The 17493-nt window shown below is 42.3% G+C and overlaps 6 non-coding genes across 6 annotated transcripts; all 6 read left to right on the plus strand.

Moving 5' to 3' along the window:
• The first annotated feature begins 7732 nt into the window (after window positions 1-7732).
• trnal-caa lies at window positions 7733-7844 on the plus strand. The gene is made up of 2 exons: window positions 7733-7770; window positions 7799-7844. It is a non-coding gene; the product is annotated as a tRNA-Leu (tRNA).
• Window positions 7845-8107: 263 nt separating this feature from the next.
• trnal-caa lies at window positions 8108-8219 on the plus strand. The gene is made up of 2 exons: window positions 8108-8145; window positions 8174-8219. It is a non-coding gene; the product is annotated as a tRNA-Leu (tRNA).
• A 300-nt stretch (window positions 8220-8519) lies between these two features.
• trnal-caa lies at window positions 8520-8631 on the plus strand. The gene is made up of 2 exons: window positions 8520-8557; window positions 8586-8631. It is a non-coding gene; the product is annotated as a tRNA-Leu (tRNA).
• Window positions 8632-8907: 276 nt separating this feature from the next.
• Window positions 8908-9019, plus strand: trnal-caa. Its single transcript has 2 exons — window positions 8908-8945; window positions 8974-9019. It is a non-coding gene; the product is annotated as a tRNA-Leu (tRNA).
• Window positions 9020-9696: 677 nt separating this feature from the next.
• trnal-caa lies at window positions 9697-9808 on the plus strand. Its single transcript has 2 exons — window positions 9697-9734; window positions 9763-9808. It is a non-coding gene; the product is annotated as a tRNA-Leu (tRNA).
• Window positions 9809-10441: 633 nt separating this feature from the next.
• trnak-cuu lies at window positions 10442-10514 on the plus strand. The gene has a single exon. It is a non-coding gene; the product is annotated as a tRNA-Lys (tRNA).
• Window positions 10515-17493: the final 6979 nt, after the last annotated feature.

Below are 17493 nucleotides of genomic sequence, written 5' to 3' on the forward strand. Positions count from 1 at the left end.
CACAAACCAAGTAGAGTCGAGTCAAGTCGAGTAGAGTAGGGCTAAGAAGGACTGGCAGCAAGGGCCTGAATGTACTACATTATCTGAAACATGTCAGGGATTCCTGTGTGAAAAGAACTAGTGGGATTTGGCTGAAGAAAGGTTACTTTTGGACTCGTACTGACACTAAACTGACACTTCAATCATCTATTATTAGATTCATTTCTCGATTAGTGATTTATTTGTTTGGGATTTTAGGCACCTGTCCTGTGTGAACATTATTATTCACACTGATCACTAGAAATGGTTGAATTAATACTTCCTTTGTAAGTTGACTTAAAAATAACCCTCAAAGTTTTGTTGGATTCTTTTCCTAAAATGTCCTCACTTTAATCTGCATTTAGCTTGCTAGCTAGGTGTTTTCTATGCCTATGTAGCACGTATGTAGATGTCAGTATTATTTACAGTGTGTTTCATGACCAGGTGAAACCTCCTCACAGGAGCTTTAAATTCACATCAAGTTTTAACCAGAGAGTATTTCTATCACTGTTTACATTTTCCATTACACCAAGGGCATCGTGGGTTGTACGAGGACATCTGTGTCCAGTGTTTTCCTGCGCCTGGTCATACTCAATCTGTGTGTGAGAGGGCAATGAGGGTCAAAGAGTGTTCTCTGTTTGTGTTTGTTTCTGCATATATGTGTGTGTGAGCTTTGTGTGTGTGTCAATAACAGTATCTAGAGGCCTCAGGATTACGTGACCTCGCATTCCACATGTGCCGTTTTCCAACTCACTCAAACACAAAGCCCCGTGAAATCCCCTGACTCCTGAGGGTCTCCATGAGGCTCTCACATTGGTCATGGAGAGCAGGGAGAAGAGGAAGAGGAGGAGGAAGAAAGGAGGTGTACGGGGAGAAAGAGGGAGGAGGTCAAGAGGAGAGAAAATGTTGATCTGGGTAGAAAAGTCAGAAAGAGAGGTGTGAAAGCTGGAAAGTTGAAGCAAAACATGGAGAGGAACAATGTCTCCCTCACTGTACCTCTACACACTGATAATGTTATTTGCTTAATAAGATCGAGCAGTATTGGATTTAGAAGAATTTTATAGTTTGGCGTAACAGGGGTCACAGTACATGATTAACATACACAGATGTAGATTTAATGGTCCTGCAACCATAAACTGTATAAAAACATGAACAGCACAACAACTCCCCTTACGTGAAGAAACACAATTAAAAGCTCCTCCTGGTGACTGGCTGCAGTGTAGGTCTTAAAGCCTGCCTCTCTATTATAACAGGAGGCGCTCAGATTAGTAGATTAAAATACATGTCAAATACATGTTTCTTTGAGCTGTAATTAGTTATCTGATGTTAAAGAGAAGGACGTCACAATTCACACGTCTGTTGACGAATGCTGGCTCCTGCAGCTTCAAATCAACACCCGATTCTGTTTCGCTGTGGACTGTACCCGTCCTGAGGGATCTGTGACATTTTTGTATGAGTTAAATGTGTGCTTCGGTGAGCAGAAGTGGTGTGATGTCAGCCCCAACGTCTGCTCCATCCCTTCTGTGCATGCCGTGGCTCCAAAGAACGTCACCATCGCATTATGTCAGCGCCCATCAAAGCAGTATTTTGGCTTCACTTCTTAAGCCTGCTTTATACTTCTGCTTTATGGTATACATCATCATAAGCACTAAATACTTGTACCCTGCAACAAGCCGCCTAAATGCCAGTTGCTATTGCAGTTTCTATGCTCATCATATCACATGTGATGAATCTTATCAGGTTAGATTTGGAGCTGATATCTGTGTCAAGCAGAAGTTGAATTCAGGAAATTACGATGCTACCCAGCAGACCAATCACAGGGCTCAGGGTCTGCATTGTTTTGATGCATAGTTACATTTTTGAGGAGTTGCACGTCAGGCTACTTACGCAGGCTTACGGAAAAGTTTTACATGTATTTACAATACATTTCACAAAATCAAACTTACTGCACAGTCTGGAAAAGGGGCTGAACATTTTTGAGTTCCTGTTGTTTTCAGGTCAAACTGTATTTAAATCAGAGGGTGGGGGTGTTGTACAGATTAAGATAACTTGACAATAGTTCAAACAGTATTTATGATGCATGTGTTTTCTGGACAGACCTTTAGTTGTCAGGTTAAAGACAAAACAATCGCAGAGGTTTCAGTTACAGTGGGGATTTAAATTATTTTTTTCTCTGTGGACTAAAATCATTTGTTTCAGTTTTTAATGACTTACATTTAACTCCATAACAACATGTGTAAGATTCAGAAATGGATAAACAGTACAGACAGAAATGCAGAGACAGAGCAGGACATGTATGTGAGTTTAAGAGGATGGTTTGGTGAAGCTTGGGGCCCTGAGGTTCTGCGGACATTATTTCAGCTGCTGTGTGTGTGCAGTCATGTGTGTGTTAAAGGGACAGGTGGGCATGCTCCTGTTATCCCTCCCTACATCTCTGTTTCTCTAAATCATTCACCCTCCCTCCATCTCTCAATCAATCTTGTCTTTGAATCATCTTAGTTTGCACAGAGGAGTTTGTGTGTGAGAGCCAAAATTGTGTGTTTGCGTGGCTGCTCGTGTGCGTGCGCGTGTGCGTGCGTGTGTTTATCAGCACACACTTGTACTTTGCATGTGTGTGTGTTTCTGCATTTGTTTGAGTGAGTTTGTGTCTTTATATTTGTCAGCGTTTGTGTGTCTGCGCCTGTGTTTGAGCGTATGTGTGGGCTCACGTCGCTATCCCTTGCTGTGTGTGTGTGTGTGTGTGTGTGTGTGTGTGTGTGTGTGTGTGTGTGTGTGTGTGTGTGTGTGTGTGTGTGTGTGTGTGTGTGTGTGTGTGTGTGTGTGTGTGTGTGTGTGTGTGTGTGTGTGTGTGTGTGTGTCTGCCACAAGCCCCAGTGAGATCCAGCGAGCATGACGGAGAATGACAGGTTGATTTATGGCGAGGCTATAAGTAGAATGACTACCGCTGGAGTGTGTGTGTGTGTGTGTGTGTGTGTGTGTGTGTGTGTGTGTGTGTGTGTGTGTGTGTGTGTGTGTGTGTGTGTGTGTGTGTGTGTGTGCGTCTGTGTGTGCATCTGTGTGTGTGAGGGTGAAAAACACAGCAGAGCAGGATGGAAAAGAAGGAGAGAAGAGGATAGATGGGAGGGAGAAAGAAGGAGGGTTGAGGATGAGGAGAGGAAAGACGAGGCATAGGAAAGAAGAGGTGAATGACAGAGTTAGAGAGGAAATGTAGGACAAAGAGGAGAGAGGGAGAGAAGGAAAGGGGCCAGAAAAGGGGCCTGATTGGGATTGTGGGAGTGGGATTAAGTTGCCTATTTGCATAAGAAGAATAACAGAGTGAAAGACAGAAAATATGACCACGCTACAAGCTGCAGCCGGCAGGGAAAGATGGATAGATGAAAAAGAGATACAGTGTAGAAAAAGTTGAGCTCTTGCATGTGAACGCACCCCTGTGAGTCGCCTTAATGACAAACAGCGACAGGCTCAGCTCACGCCGCGCAGCGTTCAGCAAGTCTCAAAAGGAAAGTAACATTATCTCCTCAATTACATTTACATTTTTAGACATTTAGCCAATGTTGTTATGCAGAACACAGATGAACACCGAGTGCAAATGAGCTTCAATTCCCAGAACAGTCAGAACGCAGAGCGAACAATTTCCAGGAAACCGTCTGAGAGCTCTGATGAGCATCAGGAAGCAGAGAGGTACTATGAGATGCTCTCTTTTTGTTGTTTTTAATAAGCATGTTGTCACACCACCTGCTTTGTAAGTGTGAGACTAAGAAGTACATTTTAAATAGAATGCTTTTGGGCCTTGACCTACCACATCATCATTAATATTCAACCTCACACCTACCTGATGCTTTAAAGTAGCTGTTTGTCCTGCTCCTAGTTGAAAGTCTGGTTTTGACTTTAATATTAGCGATGTAATTGCTCTTTATTGAATAGCAAACTGTAGAGAGGTGAGTCAAGGATAATGTATAGTGAGTGGGTGGTTATGCCAATTAGACCCCCTTCAGGGTGACCAGTATACATTATCCCACTTATGTCACAGCTACTAACTAAAGACATCAATAGGTTGACTCAAATTGTTGAACATAAGATGATTTGCACAAACTTAGAGATGCTCTACCCAGCTCTGCTGCTGTTGCCTGGATTGCAGGACAGAATGTTGCTCCACTTTACTGCATCAGAGATGATTGGGGCCCAGTTGCTCCTCAGGCTGCTCACACATCTGTGCCTGCTAACTGTCATTATTACCCAACTCTCAAGCCTGACGCGGAAACCAACGCTTTTGCCACAGTGTCAACAGGCAGAGGTGAAATGTGTCAGACTTGTTTCTGTAGGTTGATTTGATGTGACGTGTGTGATCAGGTTGTCTCTGGTGTTGCTTTAGCTGTTCAGGATTAACCATCATTGTTATGGAGTTTTGACCAATCAGAGGAGTTATTGTGGACTCATGTCTCAGCCGGATGCAGAAAAACTCCTCCATGCATTTATCTTTAGCAGACTAGACTACTGTAACGGGGTCTTTACAGGACTCCCTAAAAAGTCCATCAGACGTCTGCAGCTCATACAGAATGCTGCTCGAGTCCTAACAAGGACCAACAAAGTAGACCACATCACTCCAGTTCTTAGATCTCTACACTGGCTTCCTGTCTGTCAGAGAATAGACTTTAAGATCCTGCTGATGGTTTATAAAGCACTGAATGGTTTAGGCCCAAAATACATTGCTGGTCTGCTGCTACTGTATGAACCATCTGGACCTCTGAGGTCATCAGGTACTGGTCTGCTTTCAGTTCCTAGAGTCAGAACGAAACATGGTGAAGCAGTGTTCAGTCATTATGCACCACATATCTGGAACACACTCCCTGAAAGCTGCAGGTCTGCTCCTACTCTCACCTCTTTTAAATCAAAGACTAAGACTTTTTTATTTGCCACTGCCTTCCTATCTTAGCTTATTTTAACTCGCTTTAAATTAAAATTTTAATGTAATTTTTAATATATTTCTAATTTTCCTTTTCTGTCCTGTTTTATCATATTTGTCATTTTAATTGTGTTCTTTTATGCTTGTCTGAATGTCTCCAATGCTTTTAATGTTTTTATGTAAAGCACATTGAGTTGCCCTCGTGTATGAAATGCGCTATACAAATAAAGCTGCCTTGCCTTGCCTTGTGCTGAAGTATTTATTGAGCAAGCTAATTATTTAATCAAAAGAGACTTCCAATGATTTTCAGTGTTGGGATTAGTTTAAACGGTGTAGTCAAAAATAAGTTAGAGCATGAAAGCTCTTATCTTTATGTGTGTTCAGGGTCTTTTGTGGCTCTGCACTGATTTGTTGGAAGTTTGAGAAATCAGAATCCGGCCTGGGTTTATTACCAAACAAGTATGCACATACCCGGAAATGTCTTTGTGTTTTGAACAAGTTTGAAGAGAGGATATAGAGTTGCATGATGTTTCATGAGCTTGATCCAAACAAGGATTTTTAAGTCAGGACATTTTTGCCCTTCTTGTTCTGTTTATTTAATTATTTTTTCATGTCTCTCACACCTGTTCTAAAATCAATACCCTTTTTTCCCCCCTCAGTGCTTCATGCATGTGAGGCTTGCACTGTTTAACACATCATTACCCTGTTGCTTCTGCGCGGCTGTAATACTGAGTTACATTTCACACTGGGACACCAGTATAGACAGCGCTGTGGGGCACGCCGGAATTAGTAATTGACTTTTGGAAATCAAGCATGTGACTTTTGGTACAAGAGTCCACTGTAACACAGACTTATGTCCACTTGTGATGCCCATTGCCTCATTTAGGACAAAATGTCTCAACCGGGTGGTGAAGCAACAACAAAACATCTGTAATTTGTTTGTCATTATCAGAGTTTTTTTCTGTCCCAAATAAAAGAGTGGACTTTTCTGCTCTAAATCACAGCGTGGACCTTAATTTGAGACAGCAAATGTTCAGTGTGGTTTAATGAGTAAATTCAATCTGAACTCTGCACATGAAACCTAATTGTTGTCATGGGATTTGTCTGGTTTTAAAGGCAACAAGCACAGTCTCTCTCTCACAGACACTCACACACACAGACACACACACACACACACACACAGACACACACACACACACACACACACACACACACACACACACACACACACACACACACACACCTGTCAGAACAGTTGCTCCCATGACTACCTGACAACCAAGAGAGCTTTGAAGGACAGGACAGCAGTTTTGTATGTCTCTGTGTGTGTGTGTGTGTGTGTGTGTGTGTGTGTGTGTGTGTGTGTGTGTGTGTGTGTATTTATTCCTTTTTTCCCCTCTTTTCCTCGACCCTTTTCTTTTCCTGTTTTGCATAAGAAACTGTTCTCTTTCCATCCTTCAGGTGAAATAAGAGAAAAGAAGTGAGAAAATGTCGAAGAAATCAAGAAGAGCAGGAACGAGTGTTTTCAAGAGAGAGAGAGAGAGAGAGAGAGAGAGAGAGAGAGAGAGCGATGAAGGGGAGGAAGGAGTGTGAGAAATATGAGCGAGCAAGGTCGATAGAGATAGAGGGGAGAAAGAGAGCGAGCCTTTGATCTCTCTCCTGGTGGGAGCTGGTCTTGGCATGCAGCCAGAAAACCCCACGGCACACACGCACAGACACACACACACAGACACACACACACAGACACACACACATCAGGCAGACGCACACACACATGCGTCTCGCTGGCCTGCTTCAGGGCTTTGTTGATTATTTCTGCTGGGAGGATCAAAGACGTCGAACCCCCTCCTCCATCTATCCATCCATCTATCCTTCTCCTGTCTGTCTGCTCAGCAGTCCATCGGTCCATCCATCAGATAGATAGATAGATAGATAGATAGATAGATAGATAGATAGATAGATAGATAGATAGATAGATAGATAGATAGATAGATAGATAGATAGATAGATAGGGGAATCTTGCCCGTGTTTCTTCTATATCTTAAAACAAACCAACTCCTTCTTCTTACTTTGGTCCACTGAGTGTATTAAAAGATGGAAGACATTTCACCTCCTCCTCCAGTTGTACAAAGTGATGCCAAAATACCTCCATGCAACAGGAGTTAACGTCCCACCCCTTCTGCTACTCAAAGAAGATATCAAACTAACCAATAAAATGGCGTAGATCCCTCAAGTCAGCATAGTCCACAGCATGACAGCCTCTTAAGTTGGTTTAAAGCAGGAGCTGCATCCGTAAACAGAACTGTCAATCATGGCATGATACTCGAGTGGCAGCCTCCGGCCTTGAGAAATGAAGCCATTGCATAAGTGCCAAAAACTGCAGATCTTTGAGTGTCCACTTGAGGCCAGCTTCAGAAGTACTAGAAGCCACAAACACACCCATTCAAAAAAGCCTGTCTTATAGTAGCCGATTGTAGCAGCAAACGACACAATGAAATGTATTTTGGACACAGTCATTACAGTTTGTTGTTTTTCTGTGTGATGTGTCAGGATGGCCAAGCTTTCTAACCTCTTCCTGAGTTGCATTATGACAAACTATTTAGGTGTTTTGAGCTAAAAGTTAAACATATATTTTGGAAGCAGACACTACTATCTTTTCAAGAAGAGATCATCAATTTCAAATTCACACAAGTTGAGTTAGAACTGTTGTGCTGTTAAATTATATCAGGTTCAGGTTTTAAATGCTTGGTTCAATGGTATCTTGCCTTGTTATCTCCATTGAGACCAGGCTGAAAACCAGGACACGGTATAGTCAGGATGGCCGAGCGGTCTAAGGCGCCAGACTCAAGGACTCACTCCTTCCTGAGTTAAAGGGACTTCTGGTCTCCAGATGGAGGCGTGGGTTCAAATCCCACTCCTGACAGAGATTTTACCTTCAGTTGTCATTAAGACACAGCCCCATTACTGACTCAAACTTGCTGTTACATCTCTGTGTATTTTACAAGTACACAGCAACATAGGTGTAACAGTTCAGTTGGTGTCTTTTCTGTGTTTTCATTATGTCTCTGTAAAACTGTTTCTCTATCATACAGTGTTGTGATAAGCTTGTCTAGTTAAGACTTTGATCCTCTTATCTTACATGAGTAGTATCTTTGTGAACTCCAGACTGAGCTTCTGAATGCTGTGGTCAGGATGGCCGAGCGGTCTAAGGCGCCAGACTCAAGGACTGACTCCTTCCTGAGTTAAAGGGACTTCTGGTCTCCAGATGGAGGCGTGGGTTCAAATCCCACTCCTGACAAAGCTTTTACCTGAAGGTGTCATGGTGACACAGACCCAGTACTGACGCCACAACATAATCACCCCTCTGTGTATCTTACAAGTGAGATGCAACAAAGGTGTACGACTTCTGTCTTGAAAATGAAATGTAAAAAGGCTTTTGCTGATTTTACCGTGTAACCAGCATGTCTCTGTAAAACTGATTCTCTATCACACATTTTAGTGATACTTTGTCTAGTTAGGGGAAATAAACAGACTTTGATCCTCTTACATTACATGAGTTTGCTCTTATGAACTCCAGACTGAGCTCATAAATTTGGTGGTCAGGATGGCCGAGTGGTCTAAGGCGCCAGACTCAAGGACTGACTCCTTCCTGAGTTAAAGGGACTTCTGGTCTCCAGATGGAGGCGTGGGTTCAAATCCCACTCCTGACAGAGATTTTACCTTCAGTTGTCATTAAGACACAGCCCCAGTACTGACTCAAACTTGCTGTTACACCTCTGTGTATTTTAAAAGTACACAGCAACATAGGTGTAACAGTTCAGTTGGTGTCTTTTCTGTGTTTTCATTATGTCTCTGTAAAACTGTTTCTCTATCATACAGTGTTGTGATAAGCTTGTCTAGTTAAGGAAAGTTAAACAGACTTTGATCCTCTTATCTTACATGAGTAGTATCTCTGTGAACTCCAGATTGAACTCATGAATTCAGTTGTCAGGATGGCCGAGCGGTCTAAGGCGCCAGACTCAAGGACTGACTCCTTCCTGAGTTAAAGGGACTTCTGGTCTCCAGATGGAGGCGTGGGTTCAAATCCCACTCCTGACAGAGATTTTACCTCAGGGTGTCATTGTGACACTTCCCCATTACTGACTCCACCTTGATGTTTCACCTCTGTGAGTTTAACATGTCAAACACAGCAATAAGGGTGTAAGAGCTCTGTTTTTAAAATAAAATGTTAAGAGGCTGTTGGTAATCAGCATGTCTATGTAAAACCGTTTCACTATCATACAGTGTTGTGTTAAGTTTTTCTGCTTATGGACAGTTAAATGGACTTTGATACTCTCATCTTTTATGAGTTGGTTCTAATGAACTCCTGCCTAAGCTCTTTAATTCAGTGGTCAGGATGGTTGAGCAGTCTAAGGCGCCAGACTCAAAGACTGACTCCTTCCTGAGTTAAAGGGACTTCTGGTCTCCAGATGGAGGCGTGGGTTCAAATCCCACTTCTGACAGAAATGTTTTACTTCCAGGTGTCATCAAGACACAACCCCAGTACTGACTCCACCCCAATATTACACCTATTTTACATGTCAGACAAAGTAACTTAGGTGTAATAGATCAGTTGGTGACTTTTCTGTGTTTTAAGCATGTCTCTGTAAAACTGTTTCTCTATATATAGTGTTGTGATAAGCTTGTCTAGTTCAGGACGGTAAGCAGACTTTGATCCTCTTATCTTACATGAGTTGGATCTTTGTGAACTCCAGACTGAGCTTCTGAATGCTGTGGTCAGGATGGCCGAGCGGTCTAAGGCGCCAGACTCAAGGACTGACTCCTTCCTGAGTTAAAGGGACTTCTGGTCTCCAGATGGAGGCGTGGGTTCAAATCCCACTCCTGACAGAGATTTTACCTTTGGGTTTCATGGCAGCACAAATATCTTACTGCACCACTCTTCTTAAGGGATTTACACATGTTTGACGTATGTTTAAGTTAGACTGCAAAATTCACTCTACCAAAGTCAAATTCAATATTTTGCACGTACCTTTTTGTCATGTTAAAGAATCAGCTTTGTGTAGTTTGTATGTAACTCATTTATCCTTACCCTGCTTTTGTAGTCTGGTTAAAGGAAGTCAATCGTTCTGAATTATTCATCTTTATGAATTATTCCTGTGCCATATAAATGCTAAAGTTGCATGTAGGAGAGGTTTCCTCATGATAAAGCTAAGAATGCAGAAAAATAAGATATTTTCAAATATTCTGACAACATGTTGTCTAAGCTTTTTCTCTGTTTTATTATGGATTAGGCTTCTGATGAAAGCACAATATATAGTTTATACGGTTTCTGTTGAACTGATCAAACTGAAGGTTTTTGAATACATTGAGATTTTGTTTTCTTTGGGTTCTTCTTTTTATTTCTAAATTCACTGGTTATTGATCAAATAATTATGGAGCCTGGTTGAAAAAGATGATGCACAGCTTGATATCTTGTCTGTAGTATCTTGCTTCATATACTCATCTGAGGGGTCCTTATCAGCCCGGCTAGCTCAGTCGGTAGAGCATGAGACTCTTAATCTCAGGGTCGTGGGTTCGAGCCCCACGTTGGGCGCACTGATTTTGAATGACCACTACGGTCTCTTCAGGGAATTGTAACTCTGTCATATATGATCCAGTCCAGGCACTTTGAACAAATATAACACACAACTGTAAAACAGATGAAGGCAGTCATCTACAGATGTTTCACTTATCAGGAAGTTAACTCATACTCCTCTGCTTCTGGCATTTGTATCTTTACAGTTACTTTAAAATACAGTACATCTGCAAAGCTTTTTCCTCAGATTGTTTTGGTAACTTGAGGATAAATGAAAGGATCTCTTTCAGTAAGTCGTGTGTGAGGGTCGTTTTAGGATTTGGGCTGTTTACTGTGTGGATTGAGTAATCTTGTTTATCCTGTGTGAGTGTGTGTAACTGTGTGTGTGAATAGTGGGGAGTTTGTAGCTCTGAATGGGGCACAGAGTGACGTCAACAGCTGCCACCAGCAAGGTCAGGGCCTTCAGTGTGTGTGTGTGTTTGTGTGTGTTTGTAAGACGGTCTGGAGACACAGTAACATCTTCAGCTGTTGCTCGAGCTGTAAAAGACATGTTATCACTCACTCAGAACTTTCAGTCTCCTCTCTTTGTCTCTCATTTTTATCTCATTTTTTTCGACAGAATCCTCTTCCCCTCCTTAGAATCTTCTCTTTTTTTTGTTTTTCTTAAAAATGATCAGTTTCCCCCCAAAGTTCTGGCTTTCTTTTTTCCTCCTGCGTCTGCAGTAACCACACCGGTCAGTTGCACGCTGAATCAGCTGCTTATGAATTCTGTCTTTCTGTTTGAGCCGCGGTGCCTGAAGGTCTAACCCCCAGATGAACTCCCATAGCTTTGTGTGTTCCTGTGTGTGCACTTGTGTGTGTGTGTGTGTGTGTGTGTGTGTGTGTGTGTGTGTGTGTGTGTGTGTGTGTGTGTGTGTGTGTGTGTGTGGTGTGTGTGTGTGTGTGTGTGTGAATGCGCGCCAGGGCTGTGAACCCTCACCTCTGACCCGTGGTGCATACCTGTCTGAATTTACAGCTTAACTCCCACCTTATCCCTTACTCGCTATCTATCTTTATTTTTTATGTTTTCTTTTTTCTCTTTCTATCTCTCTTTCTCTTTCTTTCTCTCTCTATCTCCCTCTCTCTTTCGCCCCCCCCCCCTCTCTCTTTCTCTGAGGCCTCAGTGCCTAAGGCCGGATGTAAGGGTCATTAAAGGACCTCCTTGTGTTTGTGTGTGTGTTTGGTGTGTGTGTGTATTTCATACTGAAAAAGAGGGCACTAGCCATCCCCCCCTGTCTAAAAAGCTAAAAAGGAAATACCAAATTATTGAGGGCCTCTCTCTCTCTCTCTCTCTCTCTCTCTCTCTCTCTCTCTCTCTCTCTCTCTCTCTCTCTCCCTCTCTCTCTCTCTCTCTCTCTCTCTCTCTCTCTCTCTCTCTCTCCCTCTCTCTCCCTCTCTCTCTCTCTCTCTCTCTCCCTCTCTCCCTCTCTCTCTCTCTCTCTCTCTCCCTCTCTCTCTCTCTCTCTCTTTCTCTCTCTCTCCCTCTCTCTCTCCCTCTCTCTCCCTCTCTCTGTCTCCCTCTCTCCCTCTCTAACTCCCTCTCTCTCTCTCTCTCCCTCTCTCTCTCTCTCTCTCTCTCTCTCTCTCTCTCTCTCTCTCTCTCTTTCACTCTCACATTTTCTCATTAAAACTTCATACTTCATGTGATCTATTTGGCAGTTTGCATTGTTATGTTTGTGTCGCTTTGTTGGTGAGAGTGTTGACAGTGCCAGTCCTCTTATGTAAAAAAAATATATATATACATGCAATGTATTACCATAGCTTAGGACATTAATATCTTGTCTAAAAATAAAATGTGTAATTCTCATTATTTTTACCAATTCATGCAGAAATAGGATATTTGAAAATCACATCTACTTTGTGTATGATCTCATCAAGTTCACATGACGTGACTATTAACTGTTAACGTGCCAAGCTCAAATACTTTACAACATAAAGGGCCATAAAAACAGCAAGAGTGTCTTAAGCATCTTTCACACATGCACCCCTGAAATTGTTTTGGGAGTGTGGGAGCTGGAAATGTAGAAATTTTCCCAAGCTCTGCTACCAAATTTTTCTGAAGTTGCCTATTCACTTATTTCCCTCACAGCAGAAAGTCTTCTCTGTTGGACGAGGGAAATGGTGGACAGGAAGTTGGAGATGAGTCTCAGGAGGCTTGACATGACATCAAAAGCACGCTGAAAAAGCCACAGGCTGTTTCCGAAACGGCCTGCTACATACTACTTACTAATGTAGTAGGCAGTAGGTATTGCCTACTACATACTGCGTTTGAATTTAGTATGTAGTATGACTGTTCTGTCCGATCTGTCATGCAGCATGCTGAGCCAGACTTCGCTGGATTTCCGGTTTCGGAAAGCGGAAGTAAACAACGGCGAAGCCGATAAATAAAAAGCTTATTTAGCATCCATTTATGATTTAAAAAGTTAGGAAGTGGTTTATATGTAATTTGATAACTTTCAAAGCACCCAAAAACAGATTTCCTCCCGTCAAAAAATGAGGAAAAAGAAAAAGCAGAACGAGCGCTGTGCATTATGGGAAACAGTACGCGAGGCAGACTGGTCCGATGCACACTGAGATATTTTCCCGAATCAGTAGACATCCGGGGAGTTTTGGCTTACTGCAGATTTTGCTCTTGTTCACATACTACTTACTACATACTGAATTTTGGACATATCAGTACGTACTGCTCGTATAGTAGGCGATTTCGGAAACAGCCACACTGTCAGCAGTTTGCATACTGCTCTCTTGCTCTTGGCAGCTTTACACTCAAGGAGCCAGCGTATGGGTTGGACAGCGACATCTAAAGGCGAGGAGGTCAATGCGATTACAGGGACTTCAGGCAGAGAATATAGTATTTTTAATCAATTAAATGTATCAGGGAAATCGATTAAAATATTGTCCTAAAAAAATGACAATACTTTTTGCTGTATTTATATTTTTGCATAGCCCAATTTGTCTGCACTTTTTGTAGTGCTTCATGTAGATGGAGACGTGTGCAGACATCTTCTCAGCTGTTAATGTCTTGAACATGATTCTGCCTCTTCAACCTTGAATGTTTTTAATAATCCCATAGTGTCGCTCTCCCCGGTTTGCACATGTGACCTGTTACAAATGTCATCAACCCCCGCTCACTTGCTCATGTTGAAATATTTTCCTGAAGTCTTGGGGAAAATACTGTTGCTTTCACACATGCAGCCCACAAAAACAAAACAACATCCATCTTCTTTTTCCTAAGTATGTTTTTTATTCCATCGAGACTGGGTCACCTTAACAACTACTTAAAAATAGAAACACTGTAAGCATCCATCTGCTGTGGTTGGAAATGTTACCGTTTTTGTTCCCATAGGAGTTGTGTTGAAAGCATCCCATATCTTTGGATGGTATGTACATATTGTCTGACATGGAAAATTAACTTCATACCTGTCCTTTCTTACTATATGATGCCTGTACTGATGCAAAGCAGAAAAGGACAATAGAAAAACATTGATAAGACTTATGCTGGGAAAAGGGCTACATGTACAGTATCTACATCTTTTTCCTTACCAGAGTGTTTTTTTATTTCTATGTGGACAAATAGCCAAAAGCTGGTCTGACAATTATTTCCTCTACCTGTAAATTTGAAATATAAGTTCAAATGTATTTAGACCAGTTAGGTCTTCCATACAGTTACAGCCTGTCAACCTTGAGTGGGATTTTTTGGCCTTCAAAGGTGAACAACAGAACATCCATAAATATTGATTTTAATGACAGAGAAATAGATTGATGGAGGAAAAATGTAAAGAGTCAACAAGAAAAGAAAGACCGAATGGCAGCTGAGAGATGAGCCAGAAGAGACAGCGCGTGCGTGCGTGTGTATGTGCACATGTTGGAGGTGTGCCAGGCAGCCTGCCAGCCAGCAAGGCTGAGCTGGAGGGCCCCTGCTGGGGGTGGAGGGTTCAGGCAAGCCCCCTGCCTCCACTGGCCTACTGGAGCATGCTGGGTAAGAGTGAGGGAGGAGGGAAGGGGGATGGGGAGAGGAGATAGAGACAGAAAAGGAGAGAGGGAGGCAGGAGAGAGAGAGAGAGCCTGAGAGGTAAAGGGAAAGGAAGAAGAGAAGAGGTAGAGACAGCCTGACTAACAGACAGACAGCCATGGGGCGATGAAGAAGCAGAGGAGGTGATGTAGAGGTAGAGGAGGTAAACCCAGAGCAGGAATGTGAGAGGAATTCAGGGAATGGAAGAGTTTTCCTCTGGCTGGAGAGAGAAAGAGAGAGACGCAAGGAGAGAGGTGGTGGAGGAGGAGTTAGGAGGGTAAGGGATCCTGGAGACCTGCGGCACTGCGAAACTCTCTTCCACTTATTCATTCCTTAAGTCACTCTGTAACTTTGACTCCAGCGCTGTAGCCATTCAATGAATCCAGATGTGTTAAGTTGCTTCATACAATGACAATTCCCCCCTACTTTACATTTTTACATCATTCTTCCCCCAAAAATTGTTCAAAGGCAATATTTGACCTGTTTCTGATTGTCACATCATTGTTTCAGGAACGTTTTTTCCTTAATATCATTAATTAAGTGCATCTAAGTCAATGAAGATACAAAACATGAGCAGTACTAACAAAGAGGTTACGCAGAAGATAATCTGAAAATGTGGTTTAACTAATCAGTCATATGGACATGAACTGACTAAATAATGGATATGTATGATGTAGAACACGTGGCTTTTCAGTCTAATCACAACAATTTGACTTGAAACAAATGTGAACTGGAAGTCTTATCAGCAGATATGTACAAAATTGTGTCATCTGCATAAAACAAGACTCGAAAGAATTCTGGAAACATCAAAATAACGATATTTAGTCTTTGTGTTATTGCTACCTACTGGTAAATAGCATCAAAAGGCAGCACAGTCTGGACCACTCTCCCCAACTTGCACCTTGCCCAGACATTCACCACAGCTGTCTCACACCGCATCCTGAATTGCACCAAACGCAGACTTTCTCCACACCCTAAAATGAACCCGGGCTTTTCGAAAGCCTCTGTGCAAAGGTGTGAGGGCATGTTAGTGTTGCTTGCTGTCTTAGTTAAACATAGATCTGAAATGACAGTGTAGAACCATCAGCTTATAAAGTTTTGTCATCTGCATAAAGTCGGGTGTTGAAGAATAAAACGAGATCAAGGCAAGGCAAGTTCATTTATAAAGCACCATTCATACAAAGAGCAGATCAAAGTGCTTTACAGAGTTAAAATGAAAAAAAAAAAACAGAACAGTAACAATCAACAAAAACATACAGCAAACACTTCAAACATTTACATTTTATATGCAGCCAGTTATGTTTGATCTATTCTCTCTCTCTCTCTCTGTGTACTTATGTAACTTAACAAACATAGTAAATAGTGTTGGGTCTTATTCTTGATTTAAATTTGGAGGAATTATTATAAATAATCAGCCCCCCTTCACTGCTCTGAAGTCTGTAACTTGCAGAGTCTTACTGTCCCGCTGGACACAGAATCACAACTGATCTTGTCTTAAACGAGATCAGTAAAAATAATTTTAAGTAGTCACCATGAGCTTGTCCTGAACCTAACTTAAGGACATCAAGAGCCAGTATTTTGTGATTTATAGGACAGGAAGTTAAACACCATTGGGATTTTGGGGTGCTCCAGATTAAAGGATGTGATGTAAAGGGGACTGAGTCACAGTTTACCTCCGATTTTAATTACTACACTTCAATGTAGTACACTCAAAGGCATATAACATTTAATTAAGTCTATTTCAAAATAATACCAAAGAATAAAATAGTTGGCTTCACCACAATTATAGACTTTCTGCACTGCCTGCCTGGTATTTGACTTGGAGCATATAGTATAGAAGATGTGTACTGTTATACAATACTTGAACTTAGTGAACATAACTGGAAACTAGCCAGTAAGCAGAGTTTAAAGGTTGTAATATTTTTTTAAGGTTATTTCAGGCTTTTAATTTTTTTCTTACCCTTTCTTTTGGTCATCTTTATGTCTGTGTTTTCTATTTTTCTTCCTCTCTTCTTTTTCTCTTTTCATGTACAGGCTTGACTGTAGAGCATGCTTCTGAGCACAGCAGGATGTCTCTGTTTCCTCTTCCACCCTCGCTCTCTAGGGAATCAGTTAGACATTCTCCTATTTGTCCTTTTTCATCTGTGTATGTAGCCACTTGTGTTTTATGTGTGTGGATTACCTGGGCAGGGCTGCTAAAACATAAAGGCCCAACCTACAGTTCTTCGATCGCTTGCCTCATGCAACTCCACAGTAGCACCAGAACGTGGGTCCGCCATCAAAACACTTTTGTACACATTGCACCACATGGGGTGATATAGGTGTCCCAGTGTTTGATTTCACATAGCATTACAGCATGGCACACAGCGGGAGCGCCACATTGACACACTCATCCATGCACACACAGCGCTGTTCCACCCTGCCATCGCCCCTGTTCTTCCCCCAATTCCGCCTCTGATACCAGCTCAGAAGGAGGATAAGAGGCAGAACAATTTTGCCCCACCATTATGCCTCCGTGCCTTACACATTGCAGACGAGATGTAACAGGGGTGTAAATATCCTGCCTTGAAATGGCAGTATGTAAGAGCTAACAGCCTCTCACATCCTGACAAGAATCATTTTAGCAGGGGAAAGGACAAGGGTGTAGAGAAGAGGGGAAGAAAGGAGACAGGGGAAAGGGGAAAGGACAGAGAAAGGGGAGGAATTGGAGCTGAAATGAGAAGGAGGAAAATCAAGCAGGAGGAGAAAGGGAAGTAGCGGCGGTAATAAGAGATGATAAGAAAGGGGGGAGGTTGCAGAGAGGTGAGAGTAGGTGTCAAGTGTCACATTTACACATGTATGGGGGTGAGGAAAGAGGGGGAGGCGAGGGCTGGGAGGGGAGGGCAGGGGAAGGGAGGGGAGGTCACAGAGGTAGACTGGCGCTGTATGGGGTGACAGGACGGTGTT

The sequence above is a fragment of the Notolabrus celidotus genome, chromosome 21, assembly GCF_009762535.1.
Source record: "Notolabrus celidotus isolate fNotCel1 chromosome 21, fNotCel1.pri, whole genome shotgun sequence".
In the NCBI taxonomy this organism is placed as follows: Eukaryota; Metazoa; Chordata; class Actinopteri; order Labriformes; family Labridae; genus Notolabrus; species Notolabrus celidotus.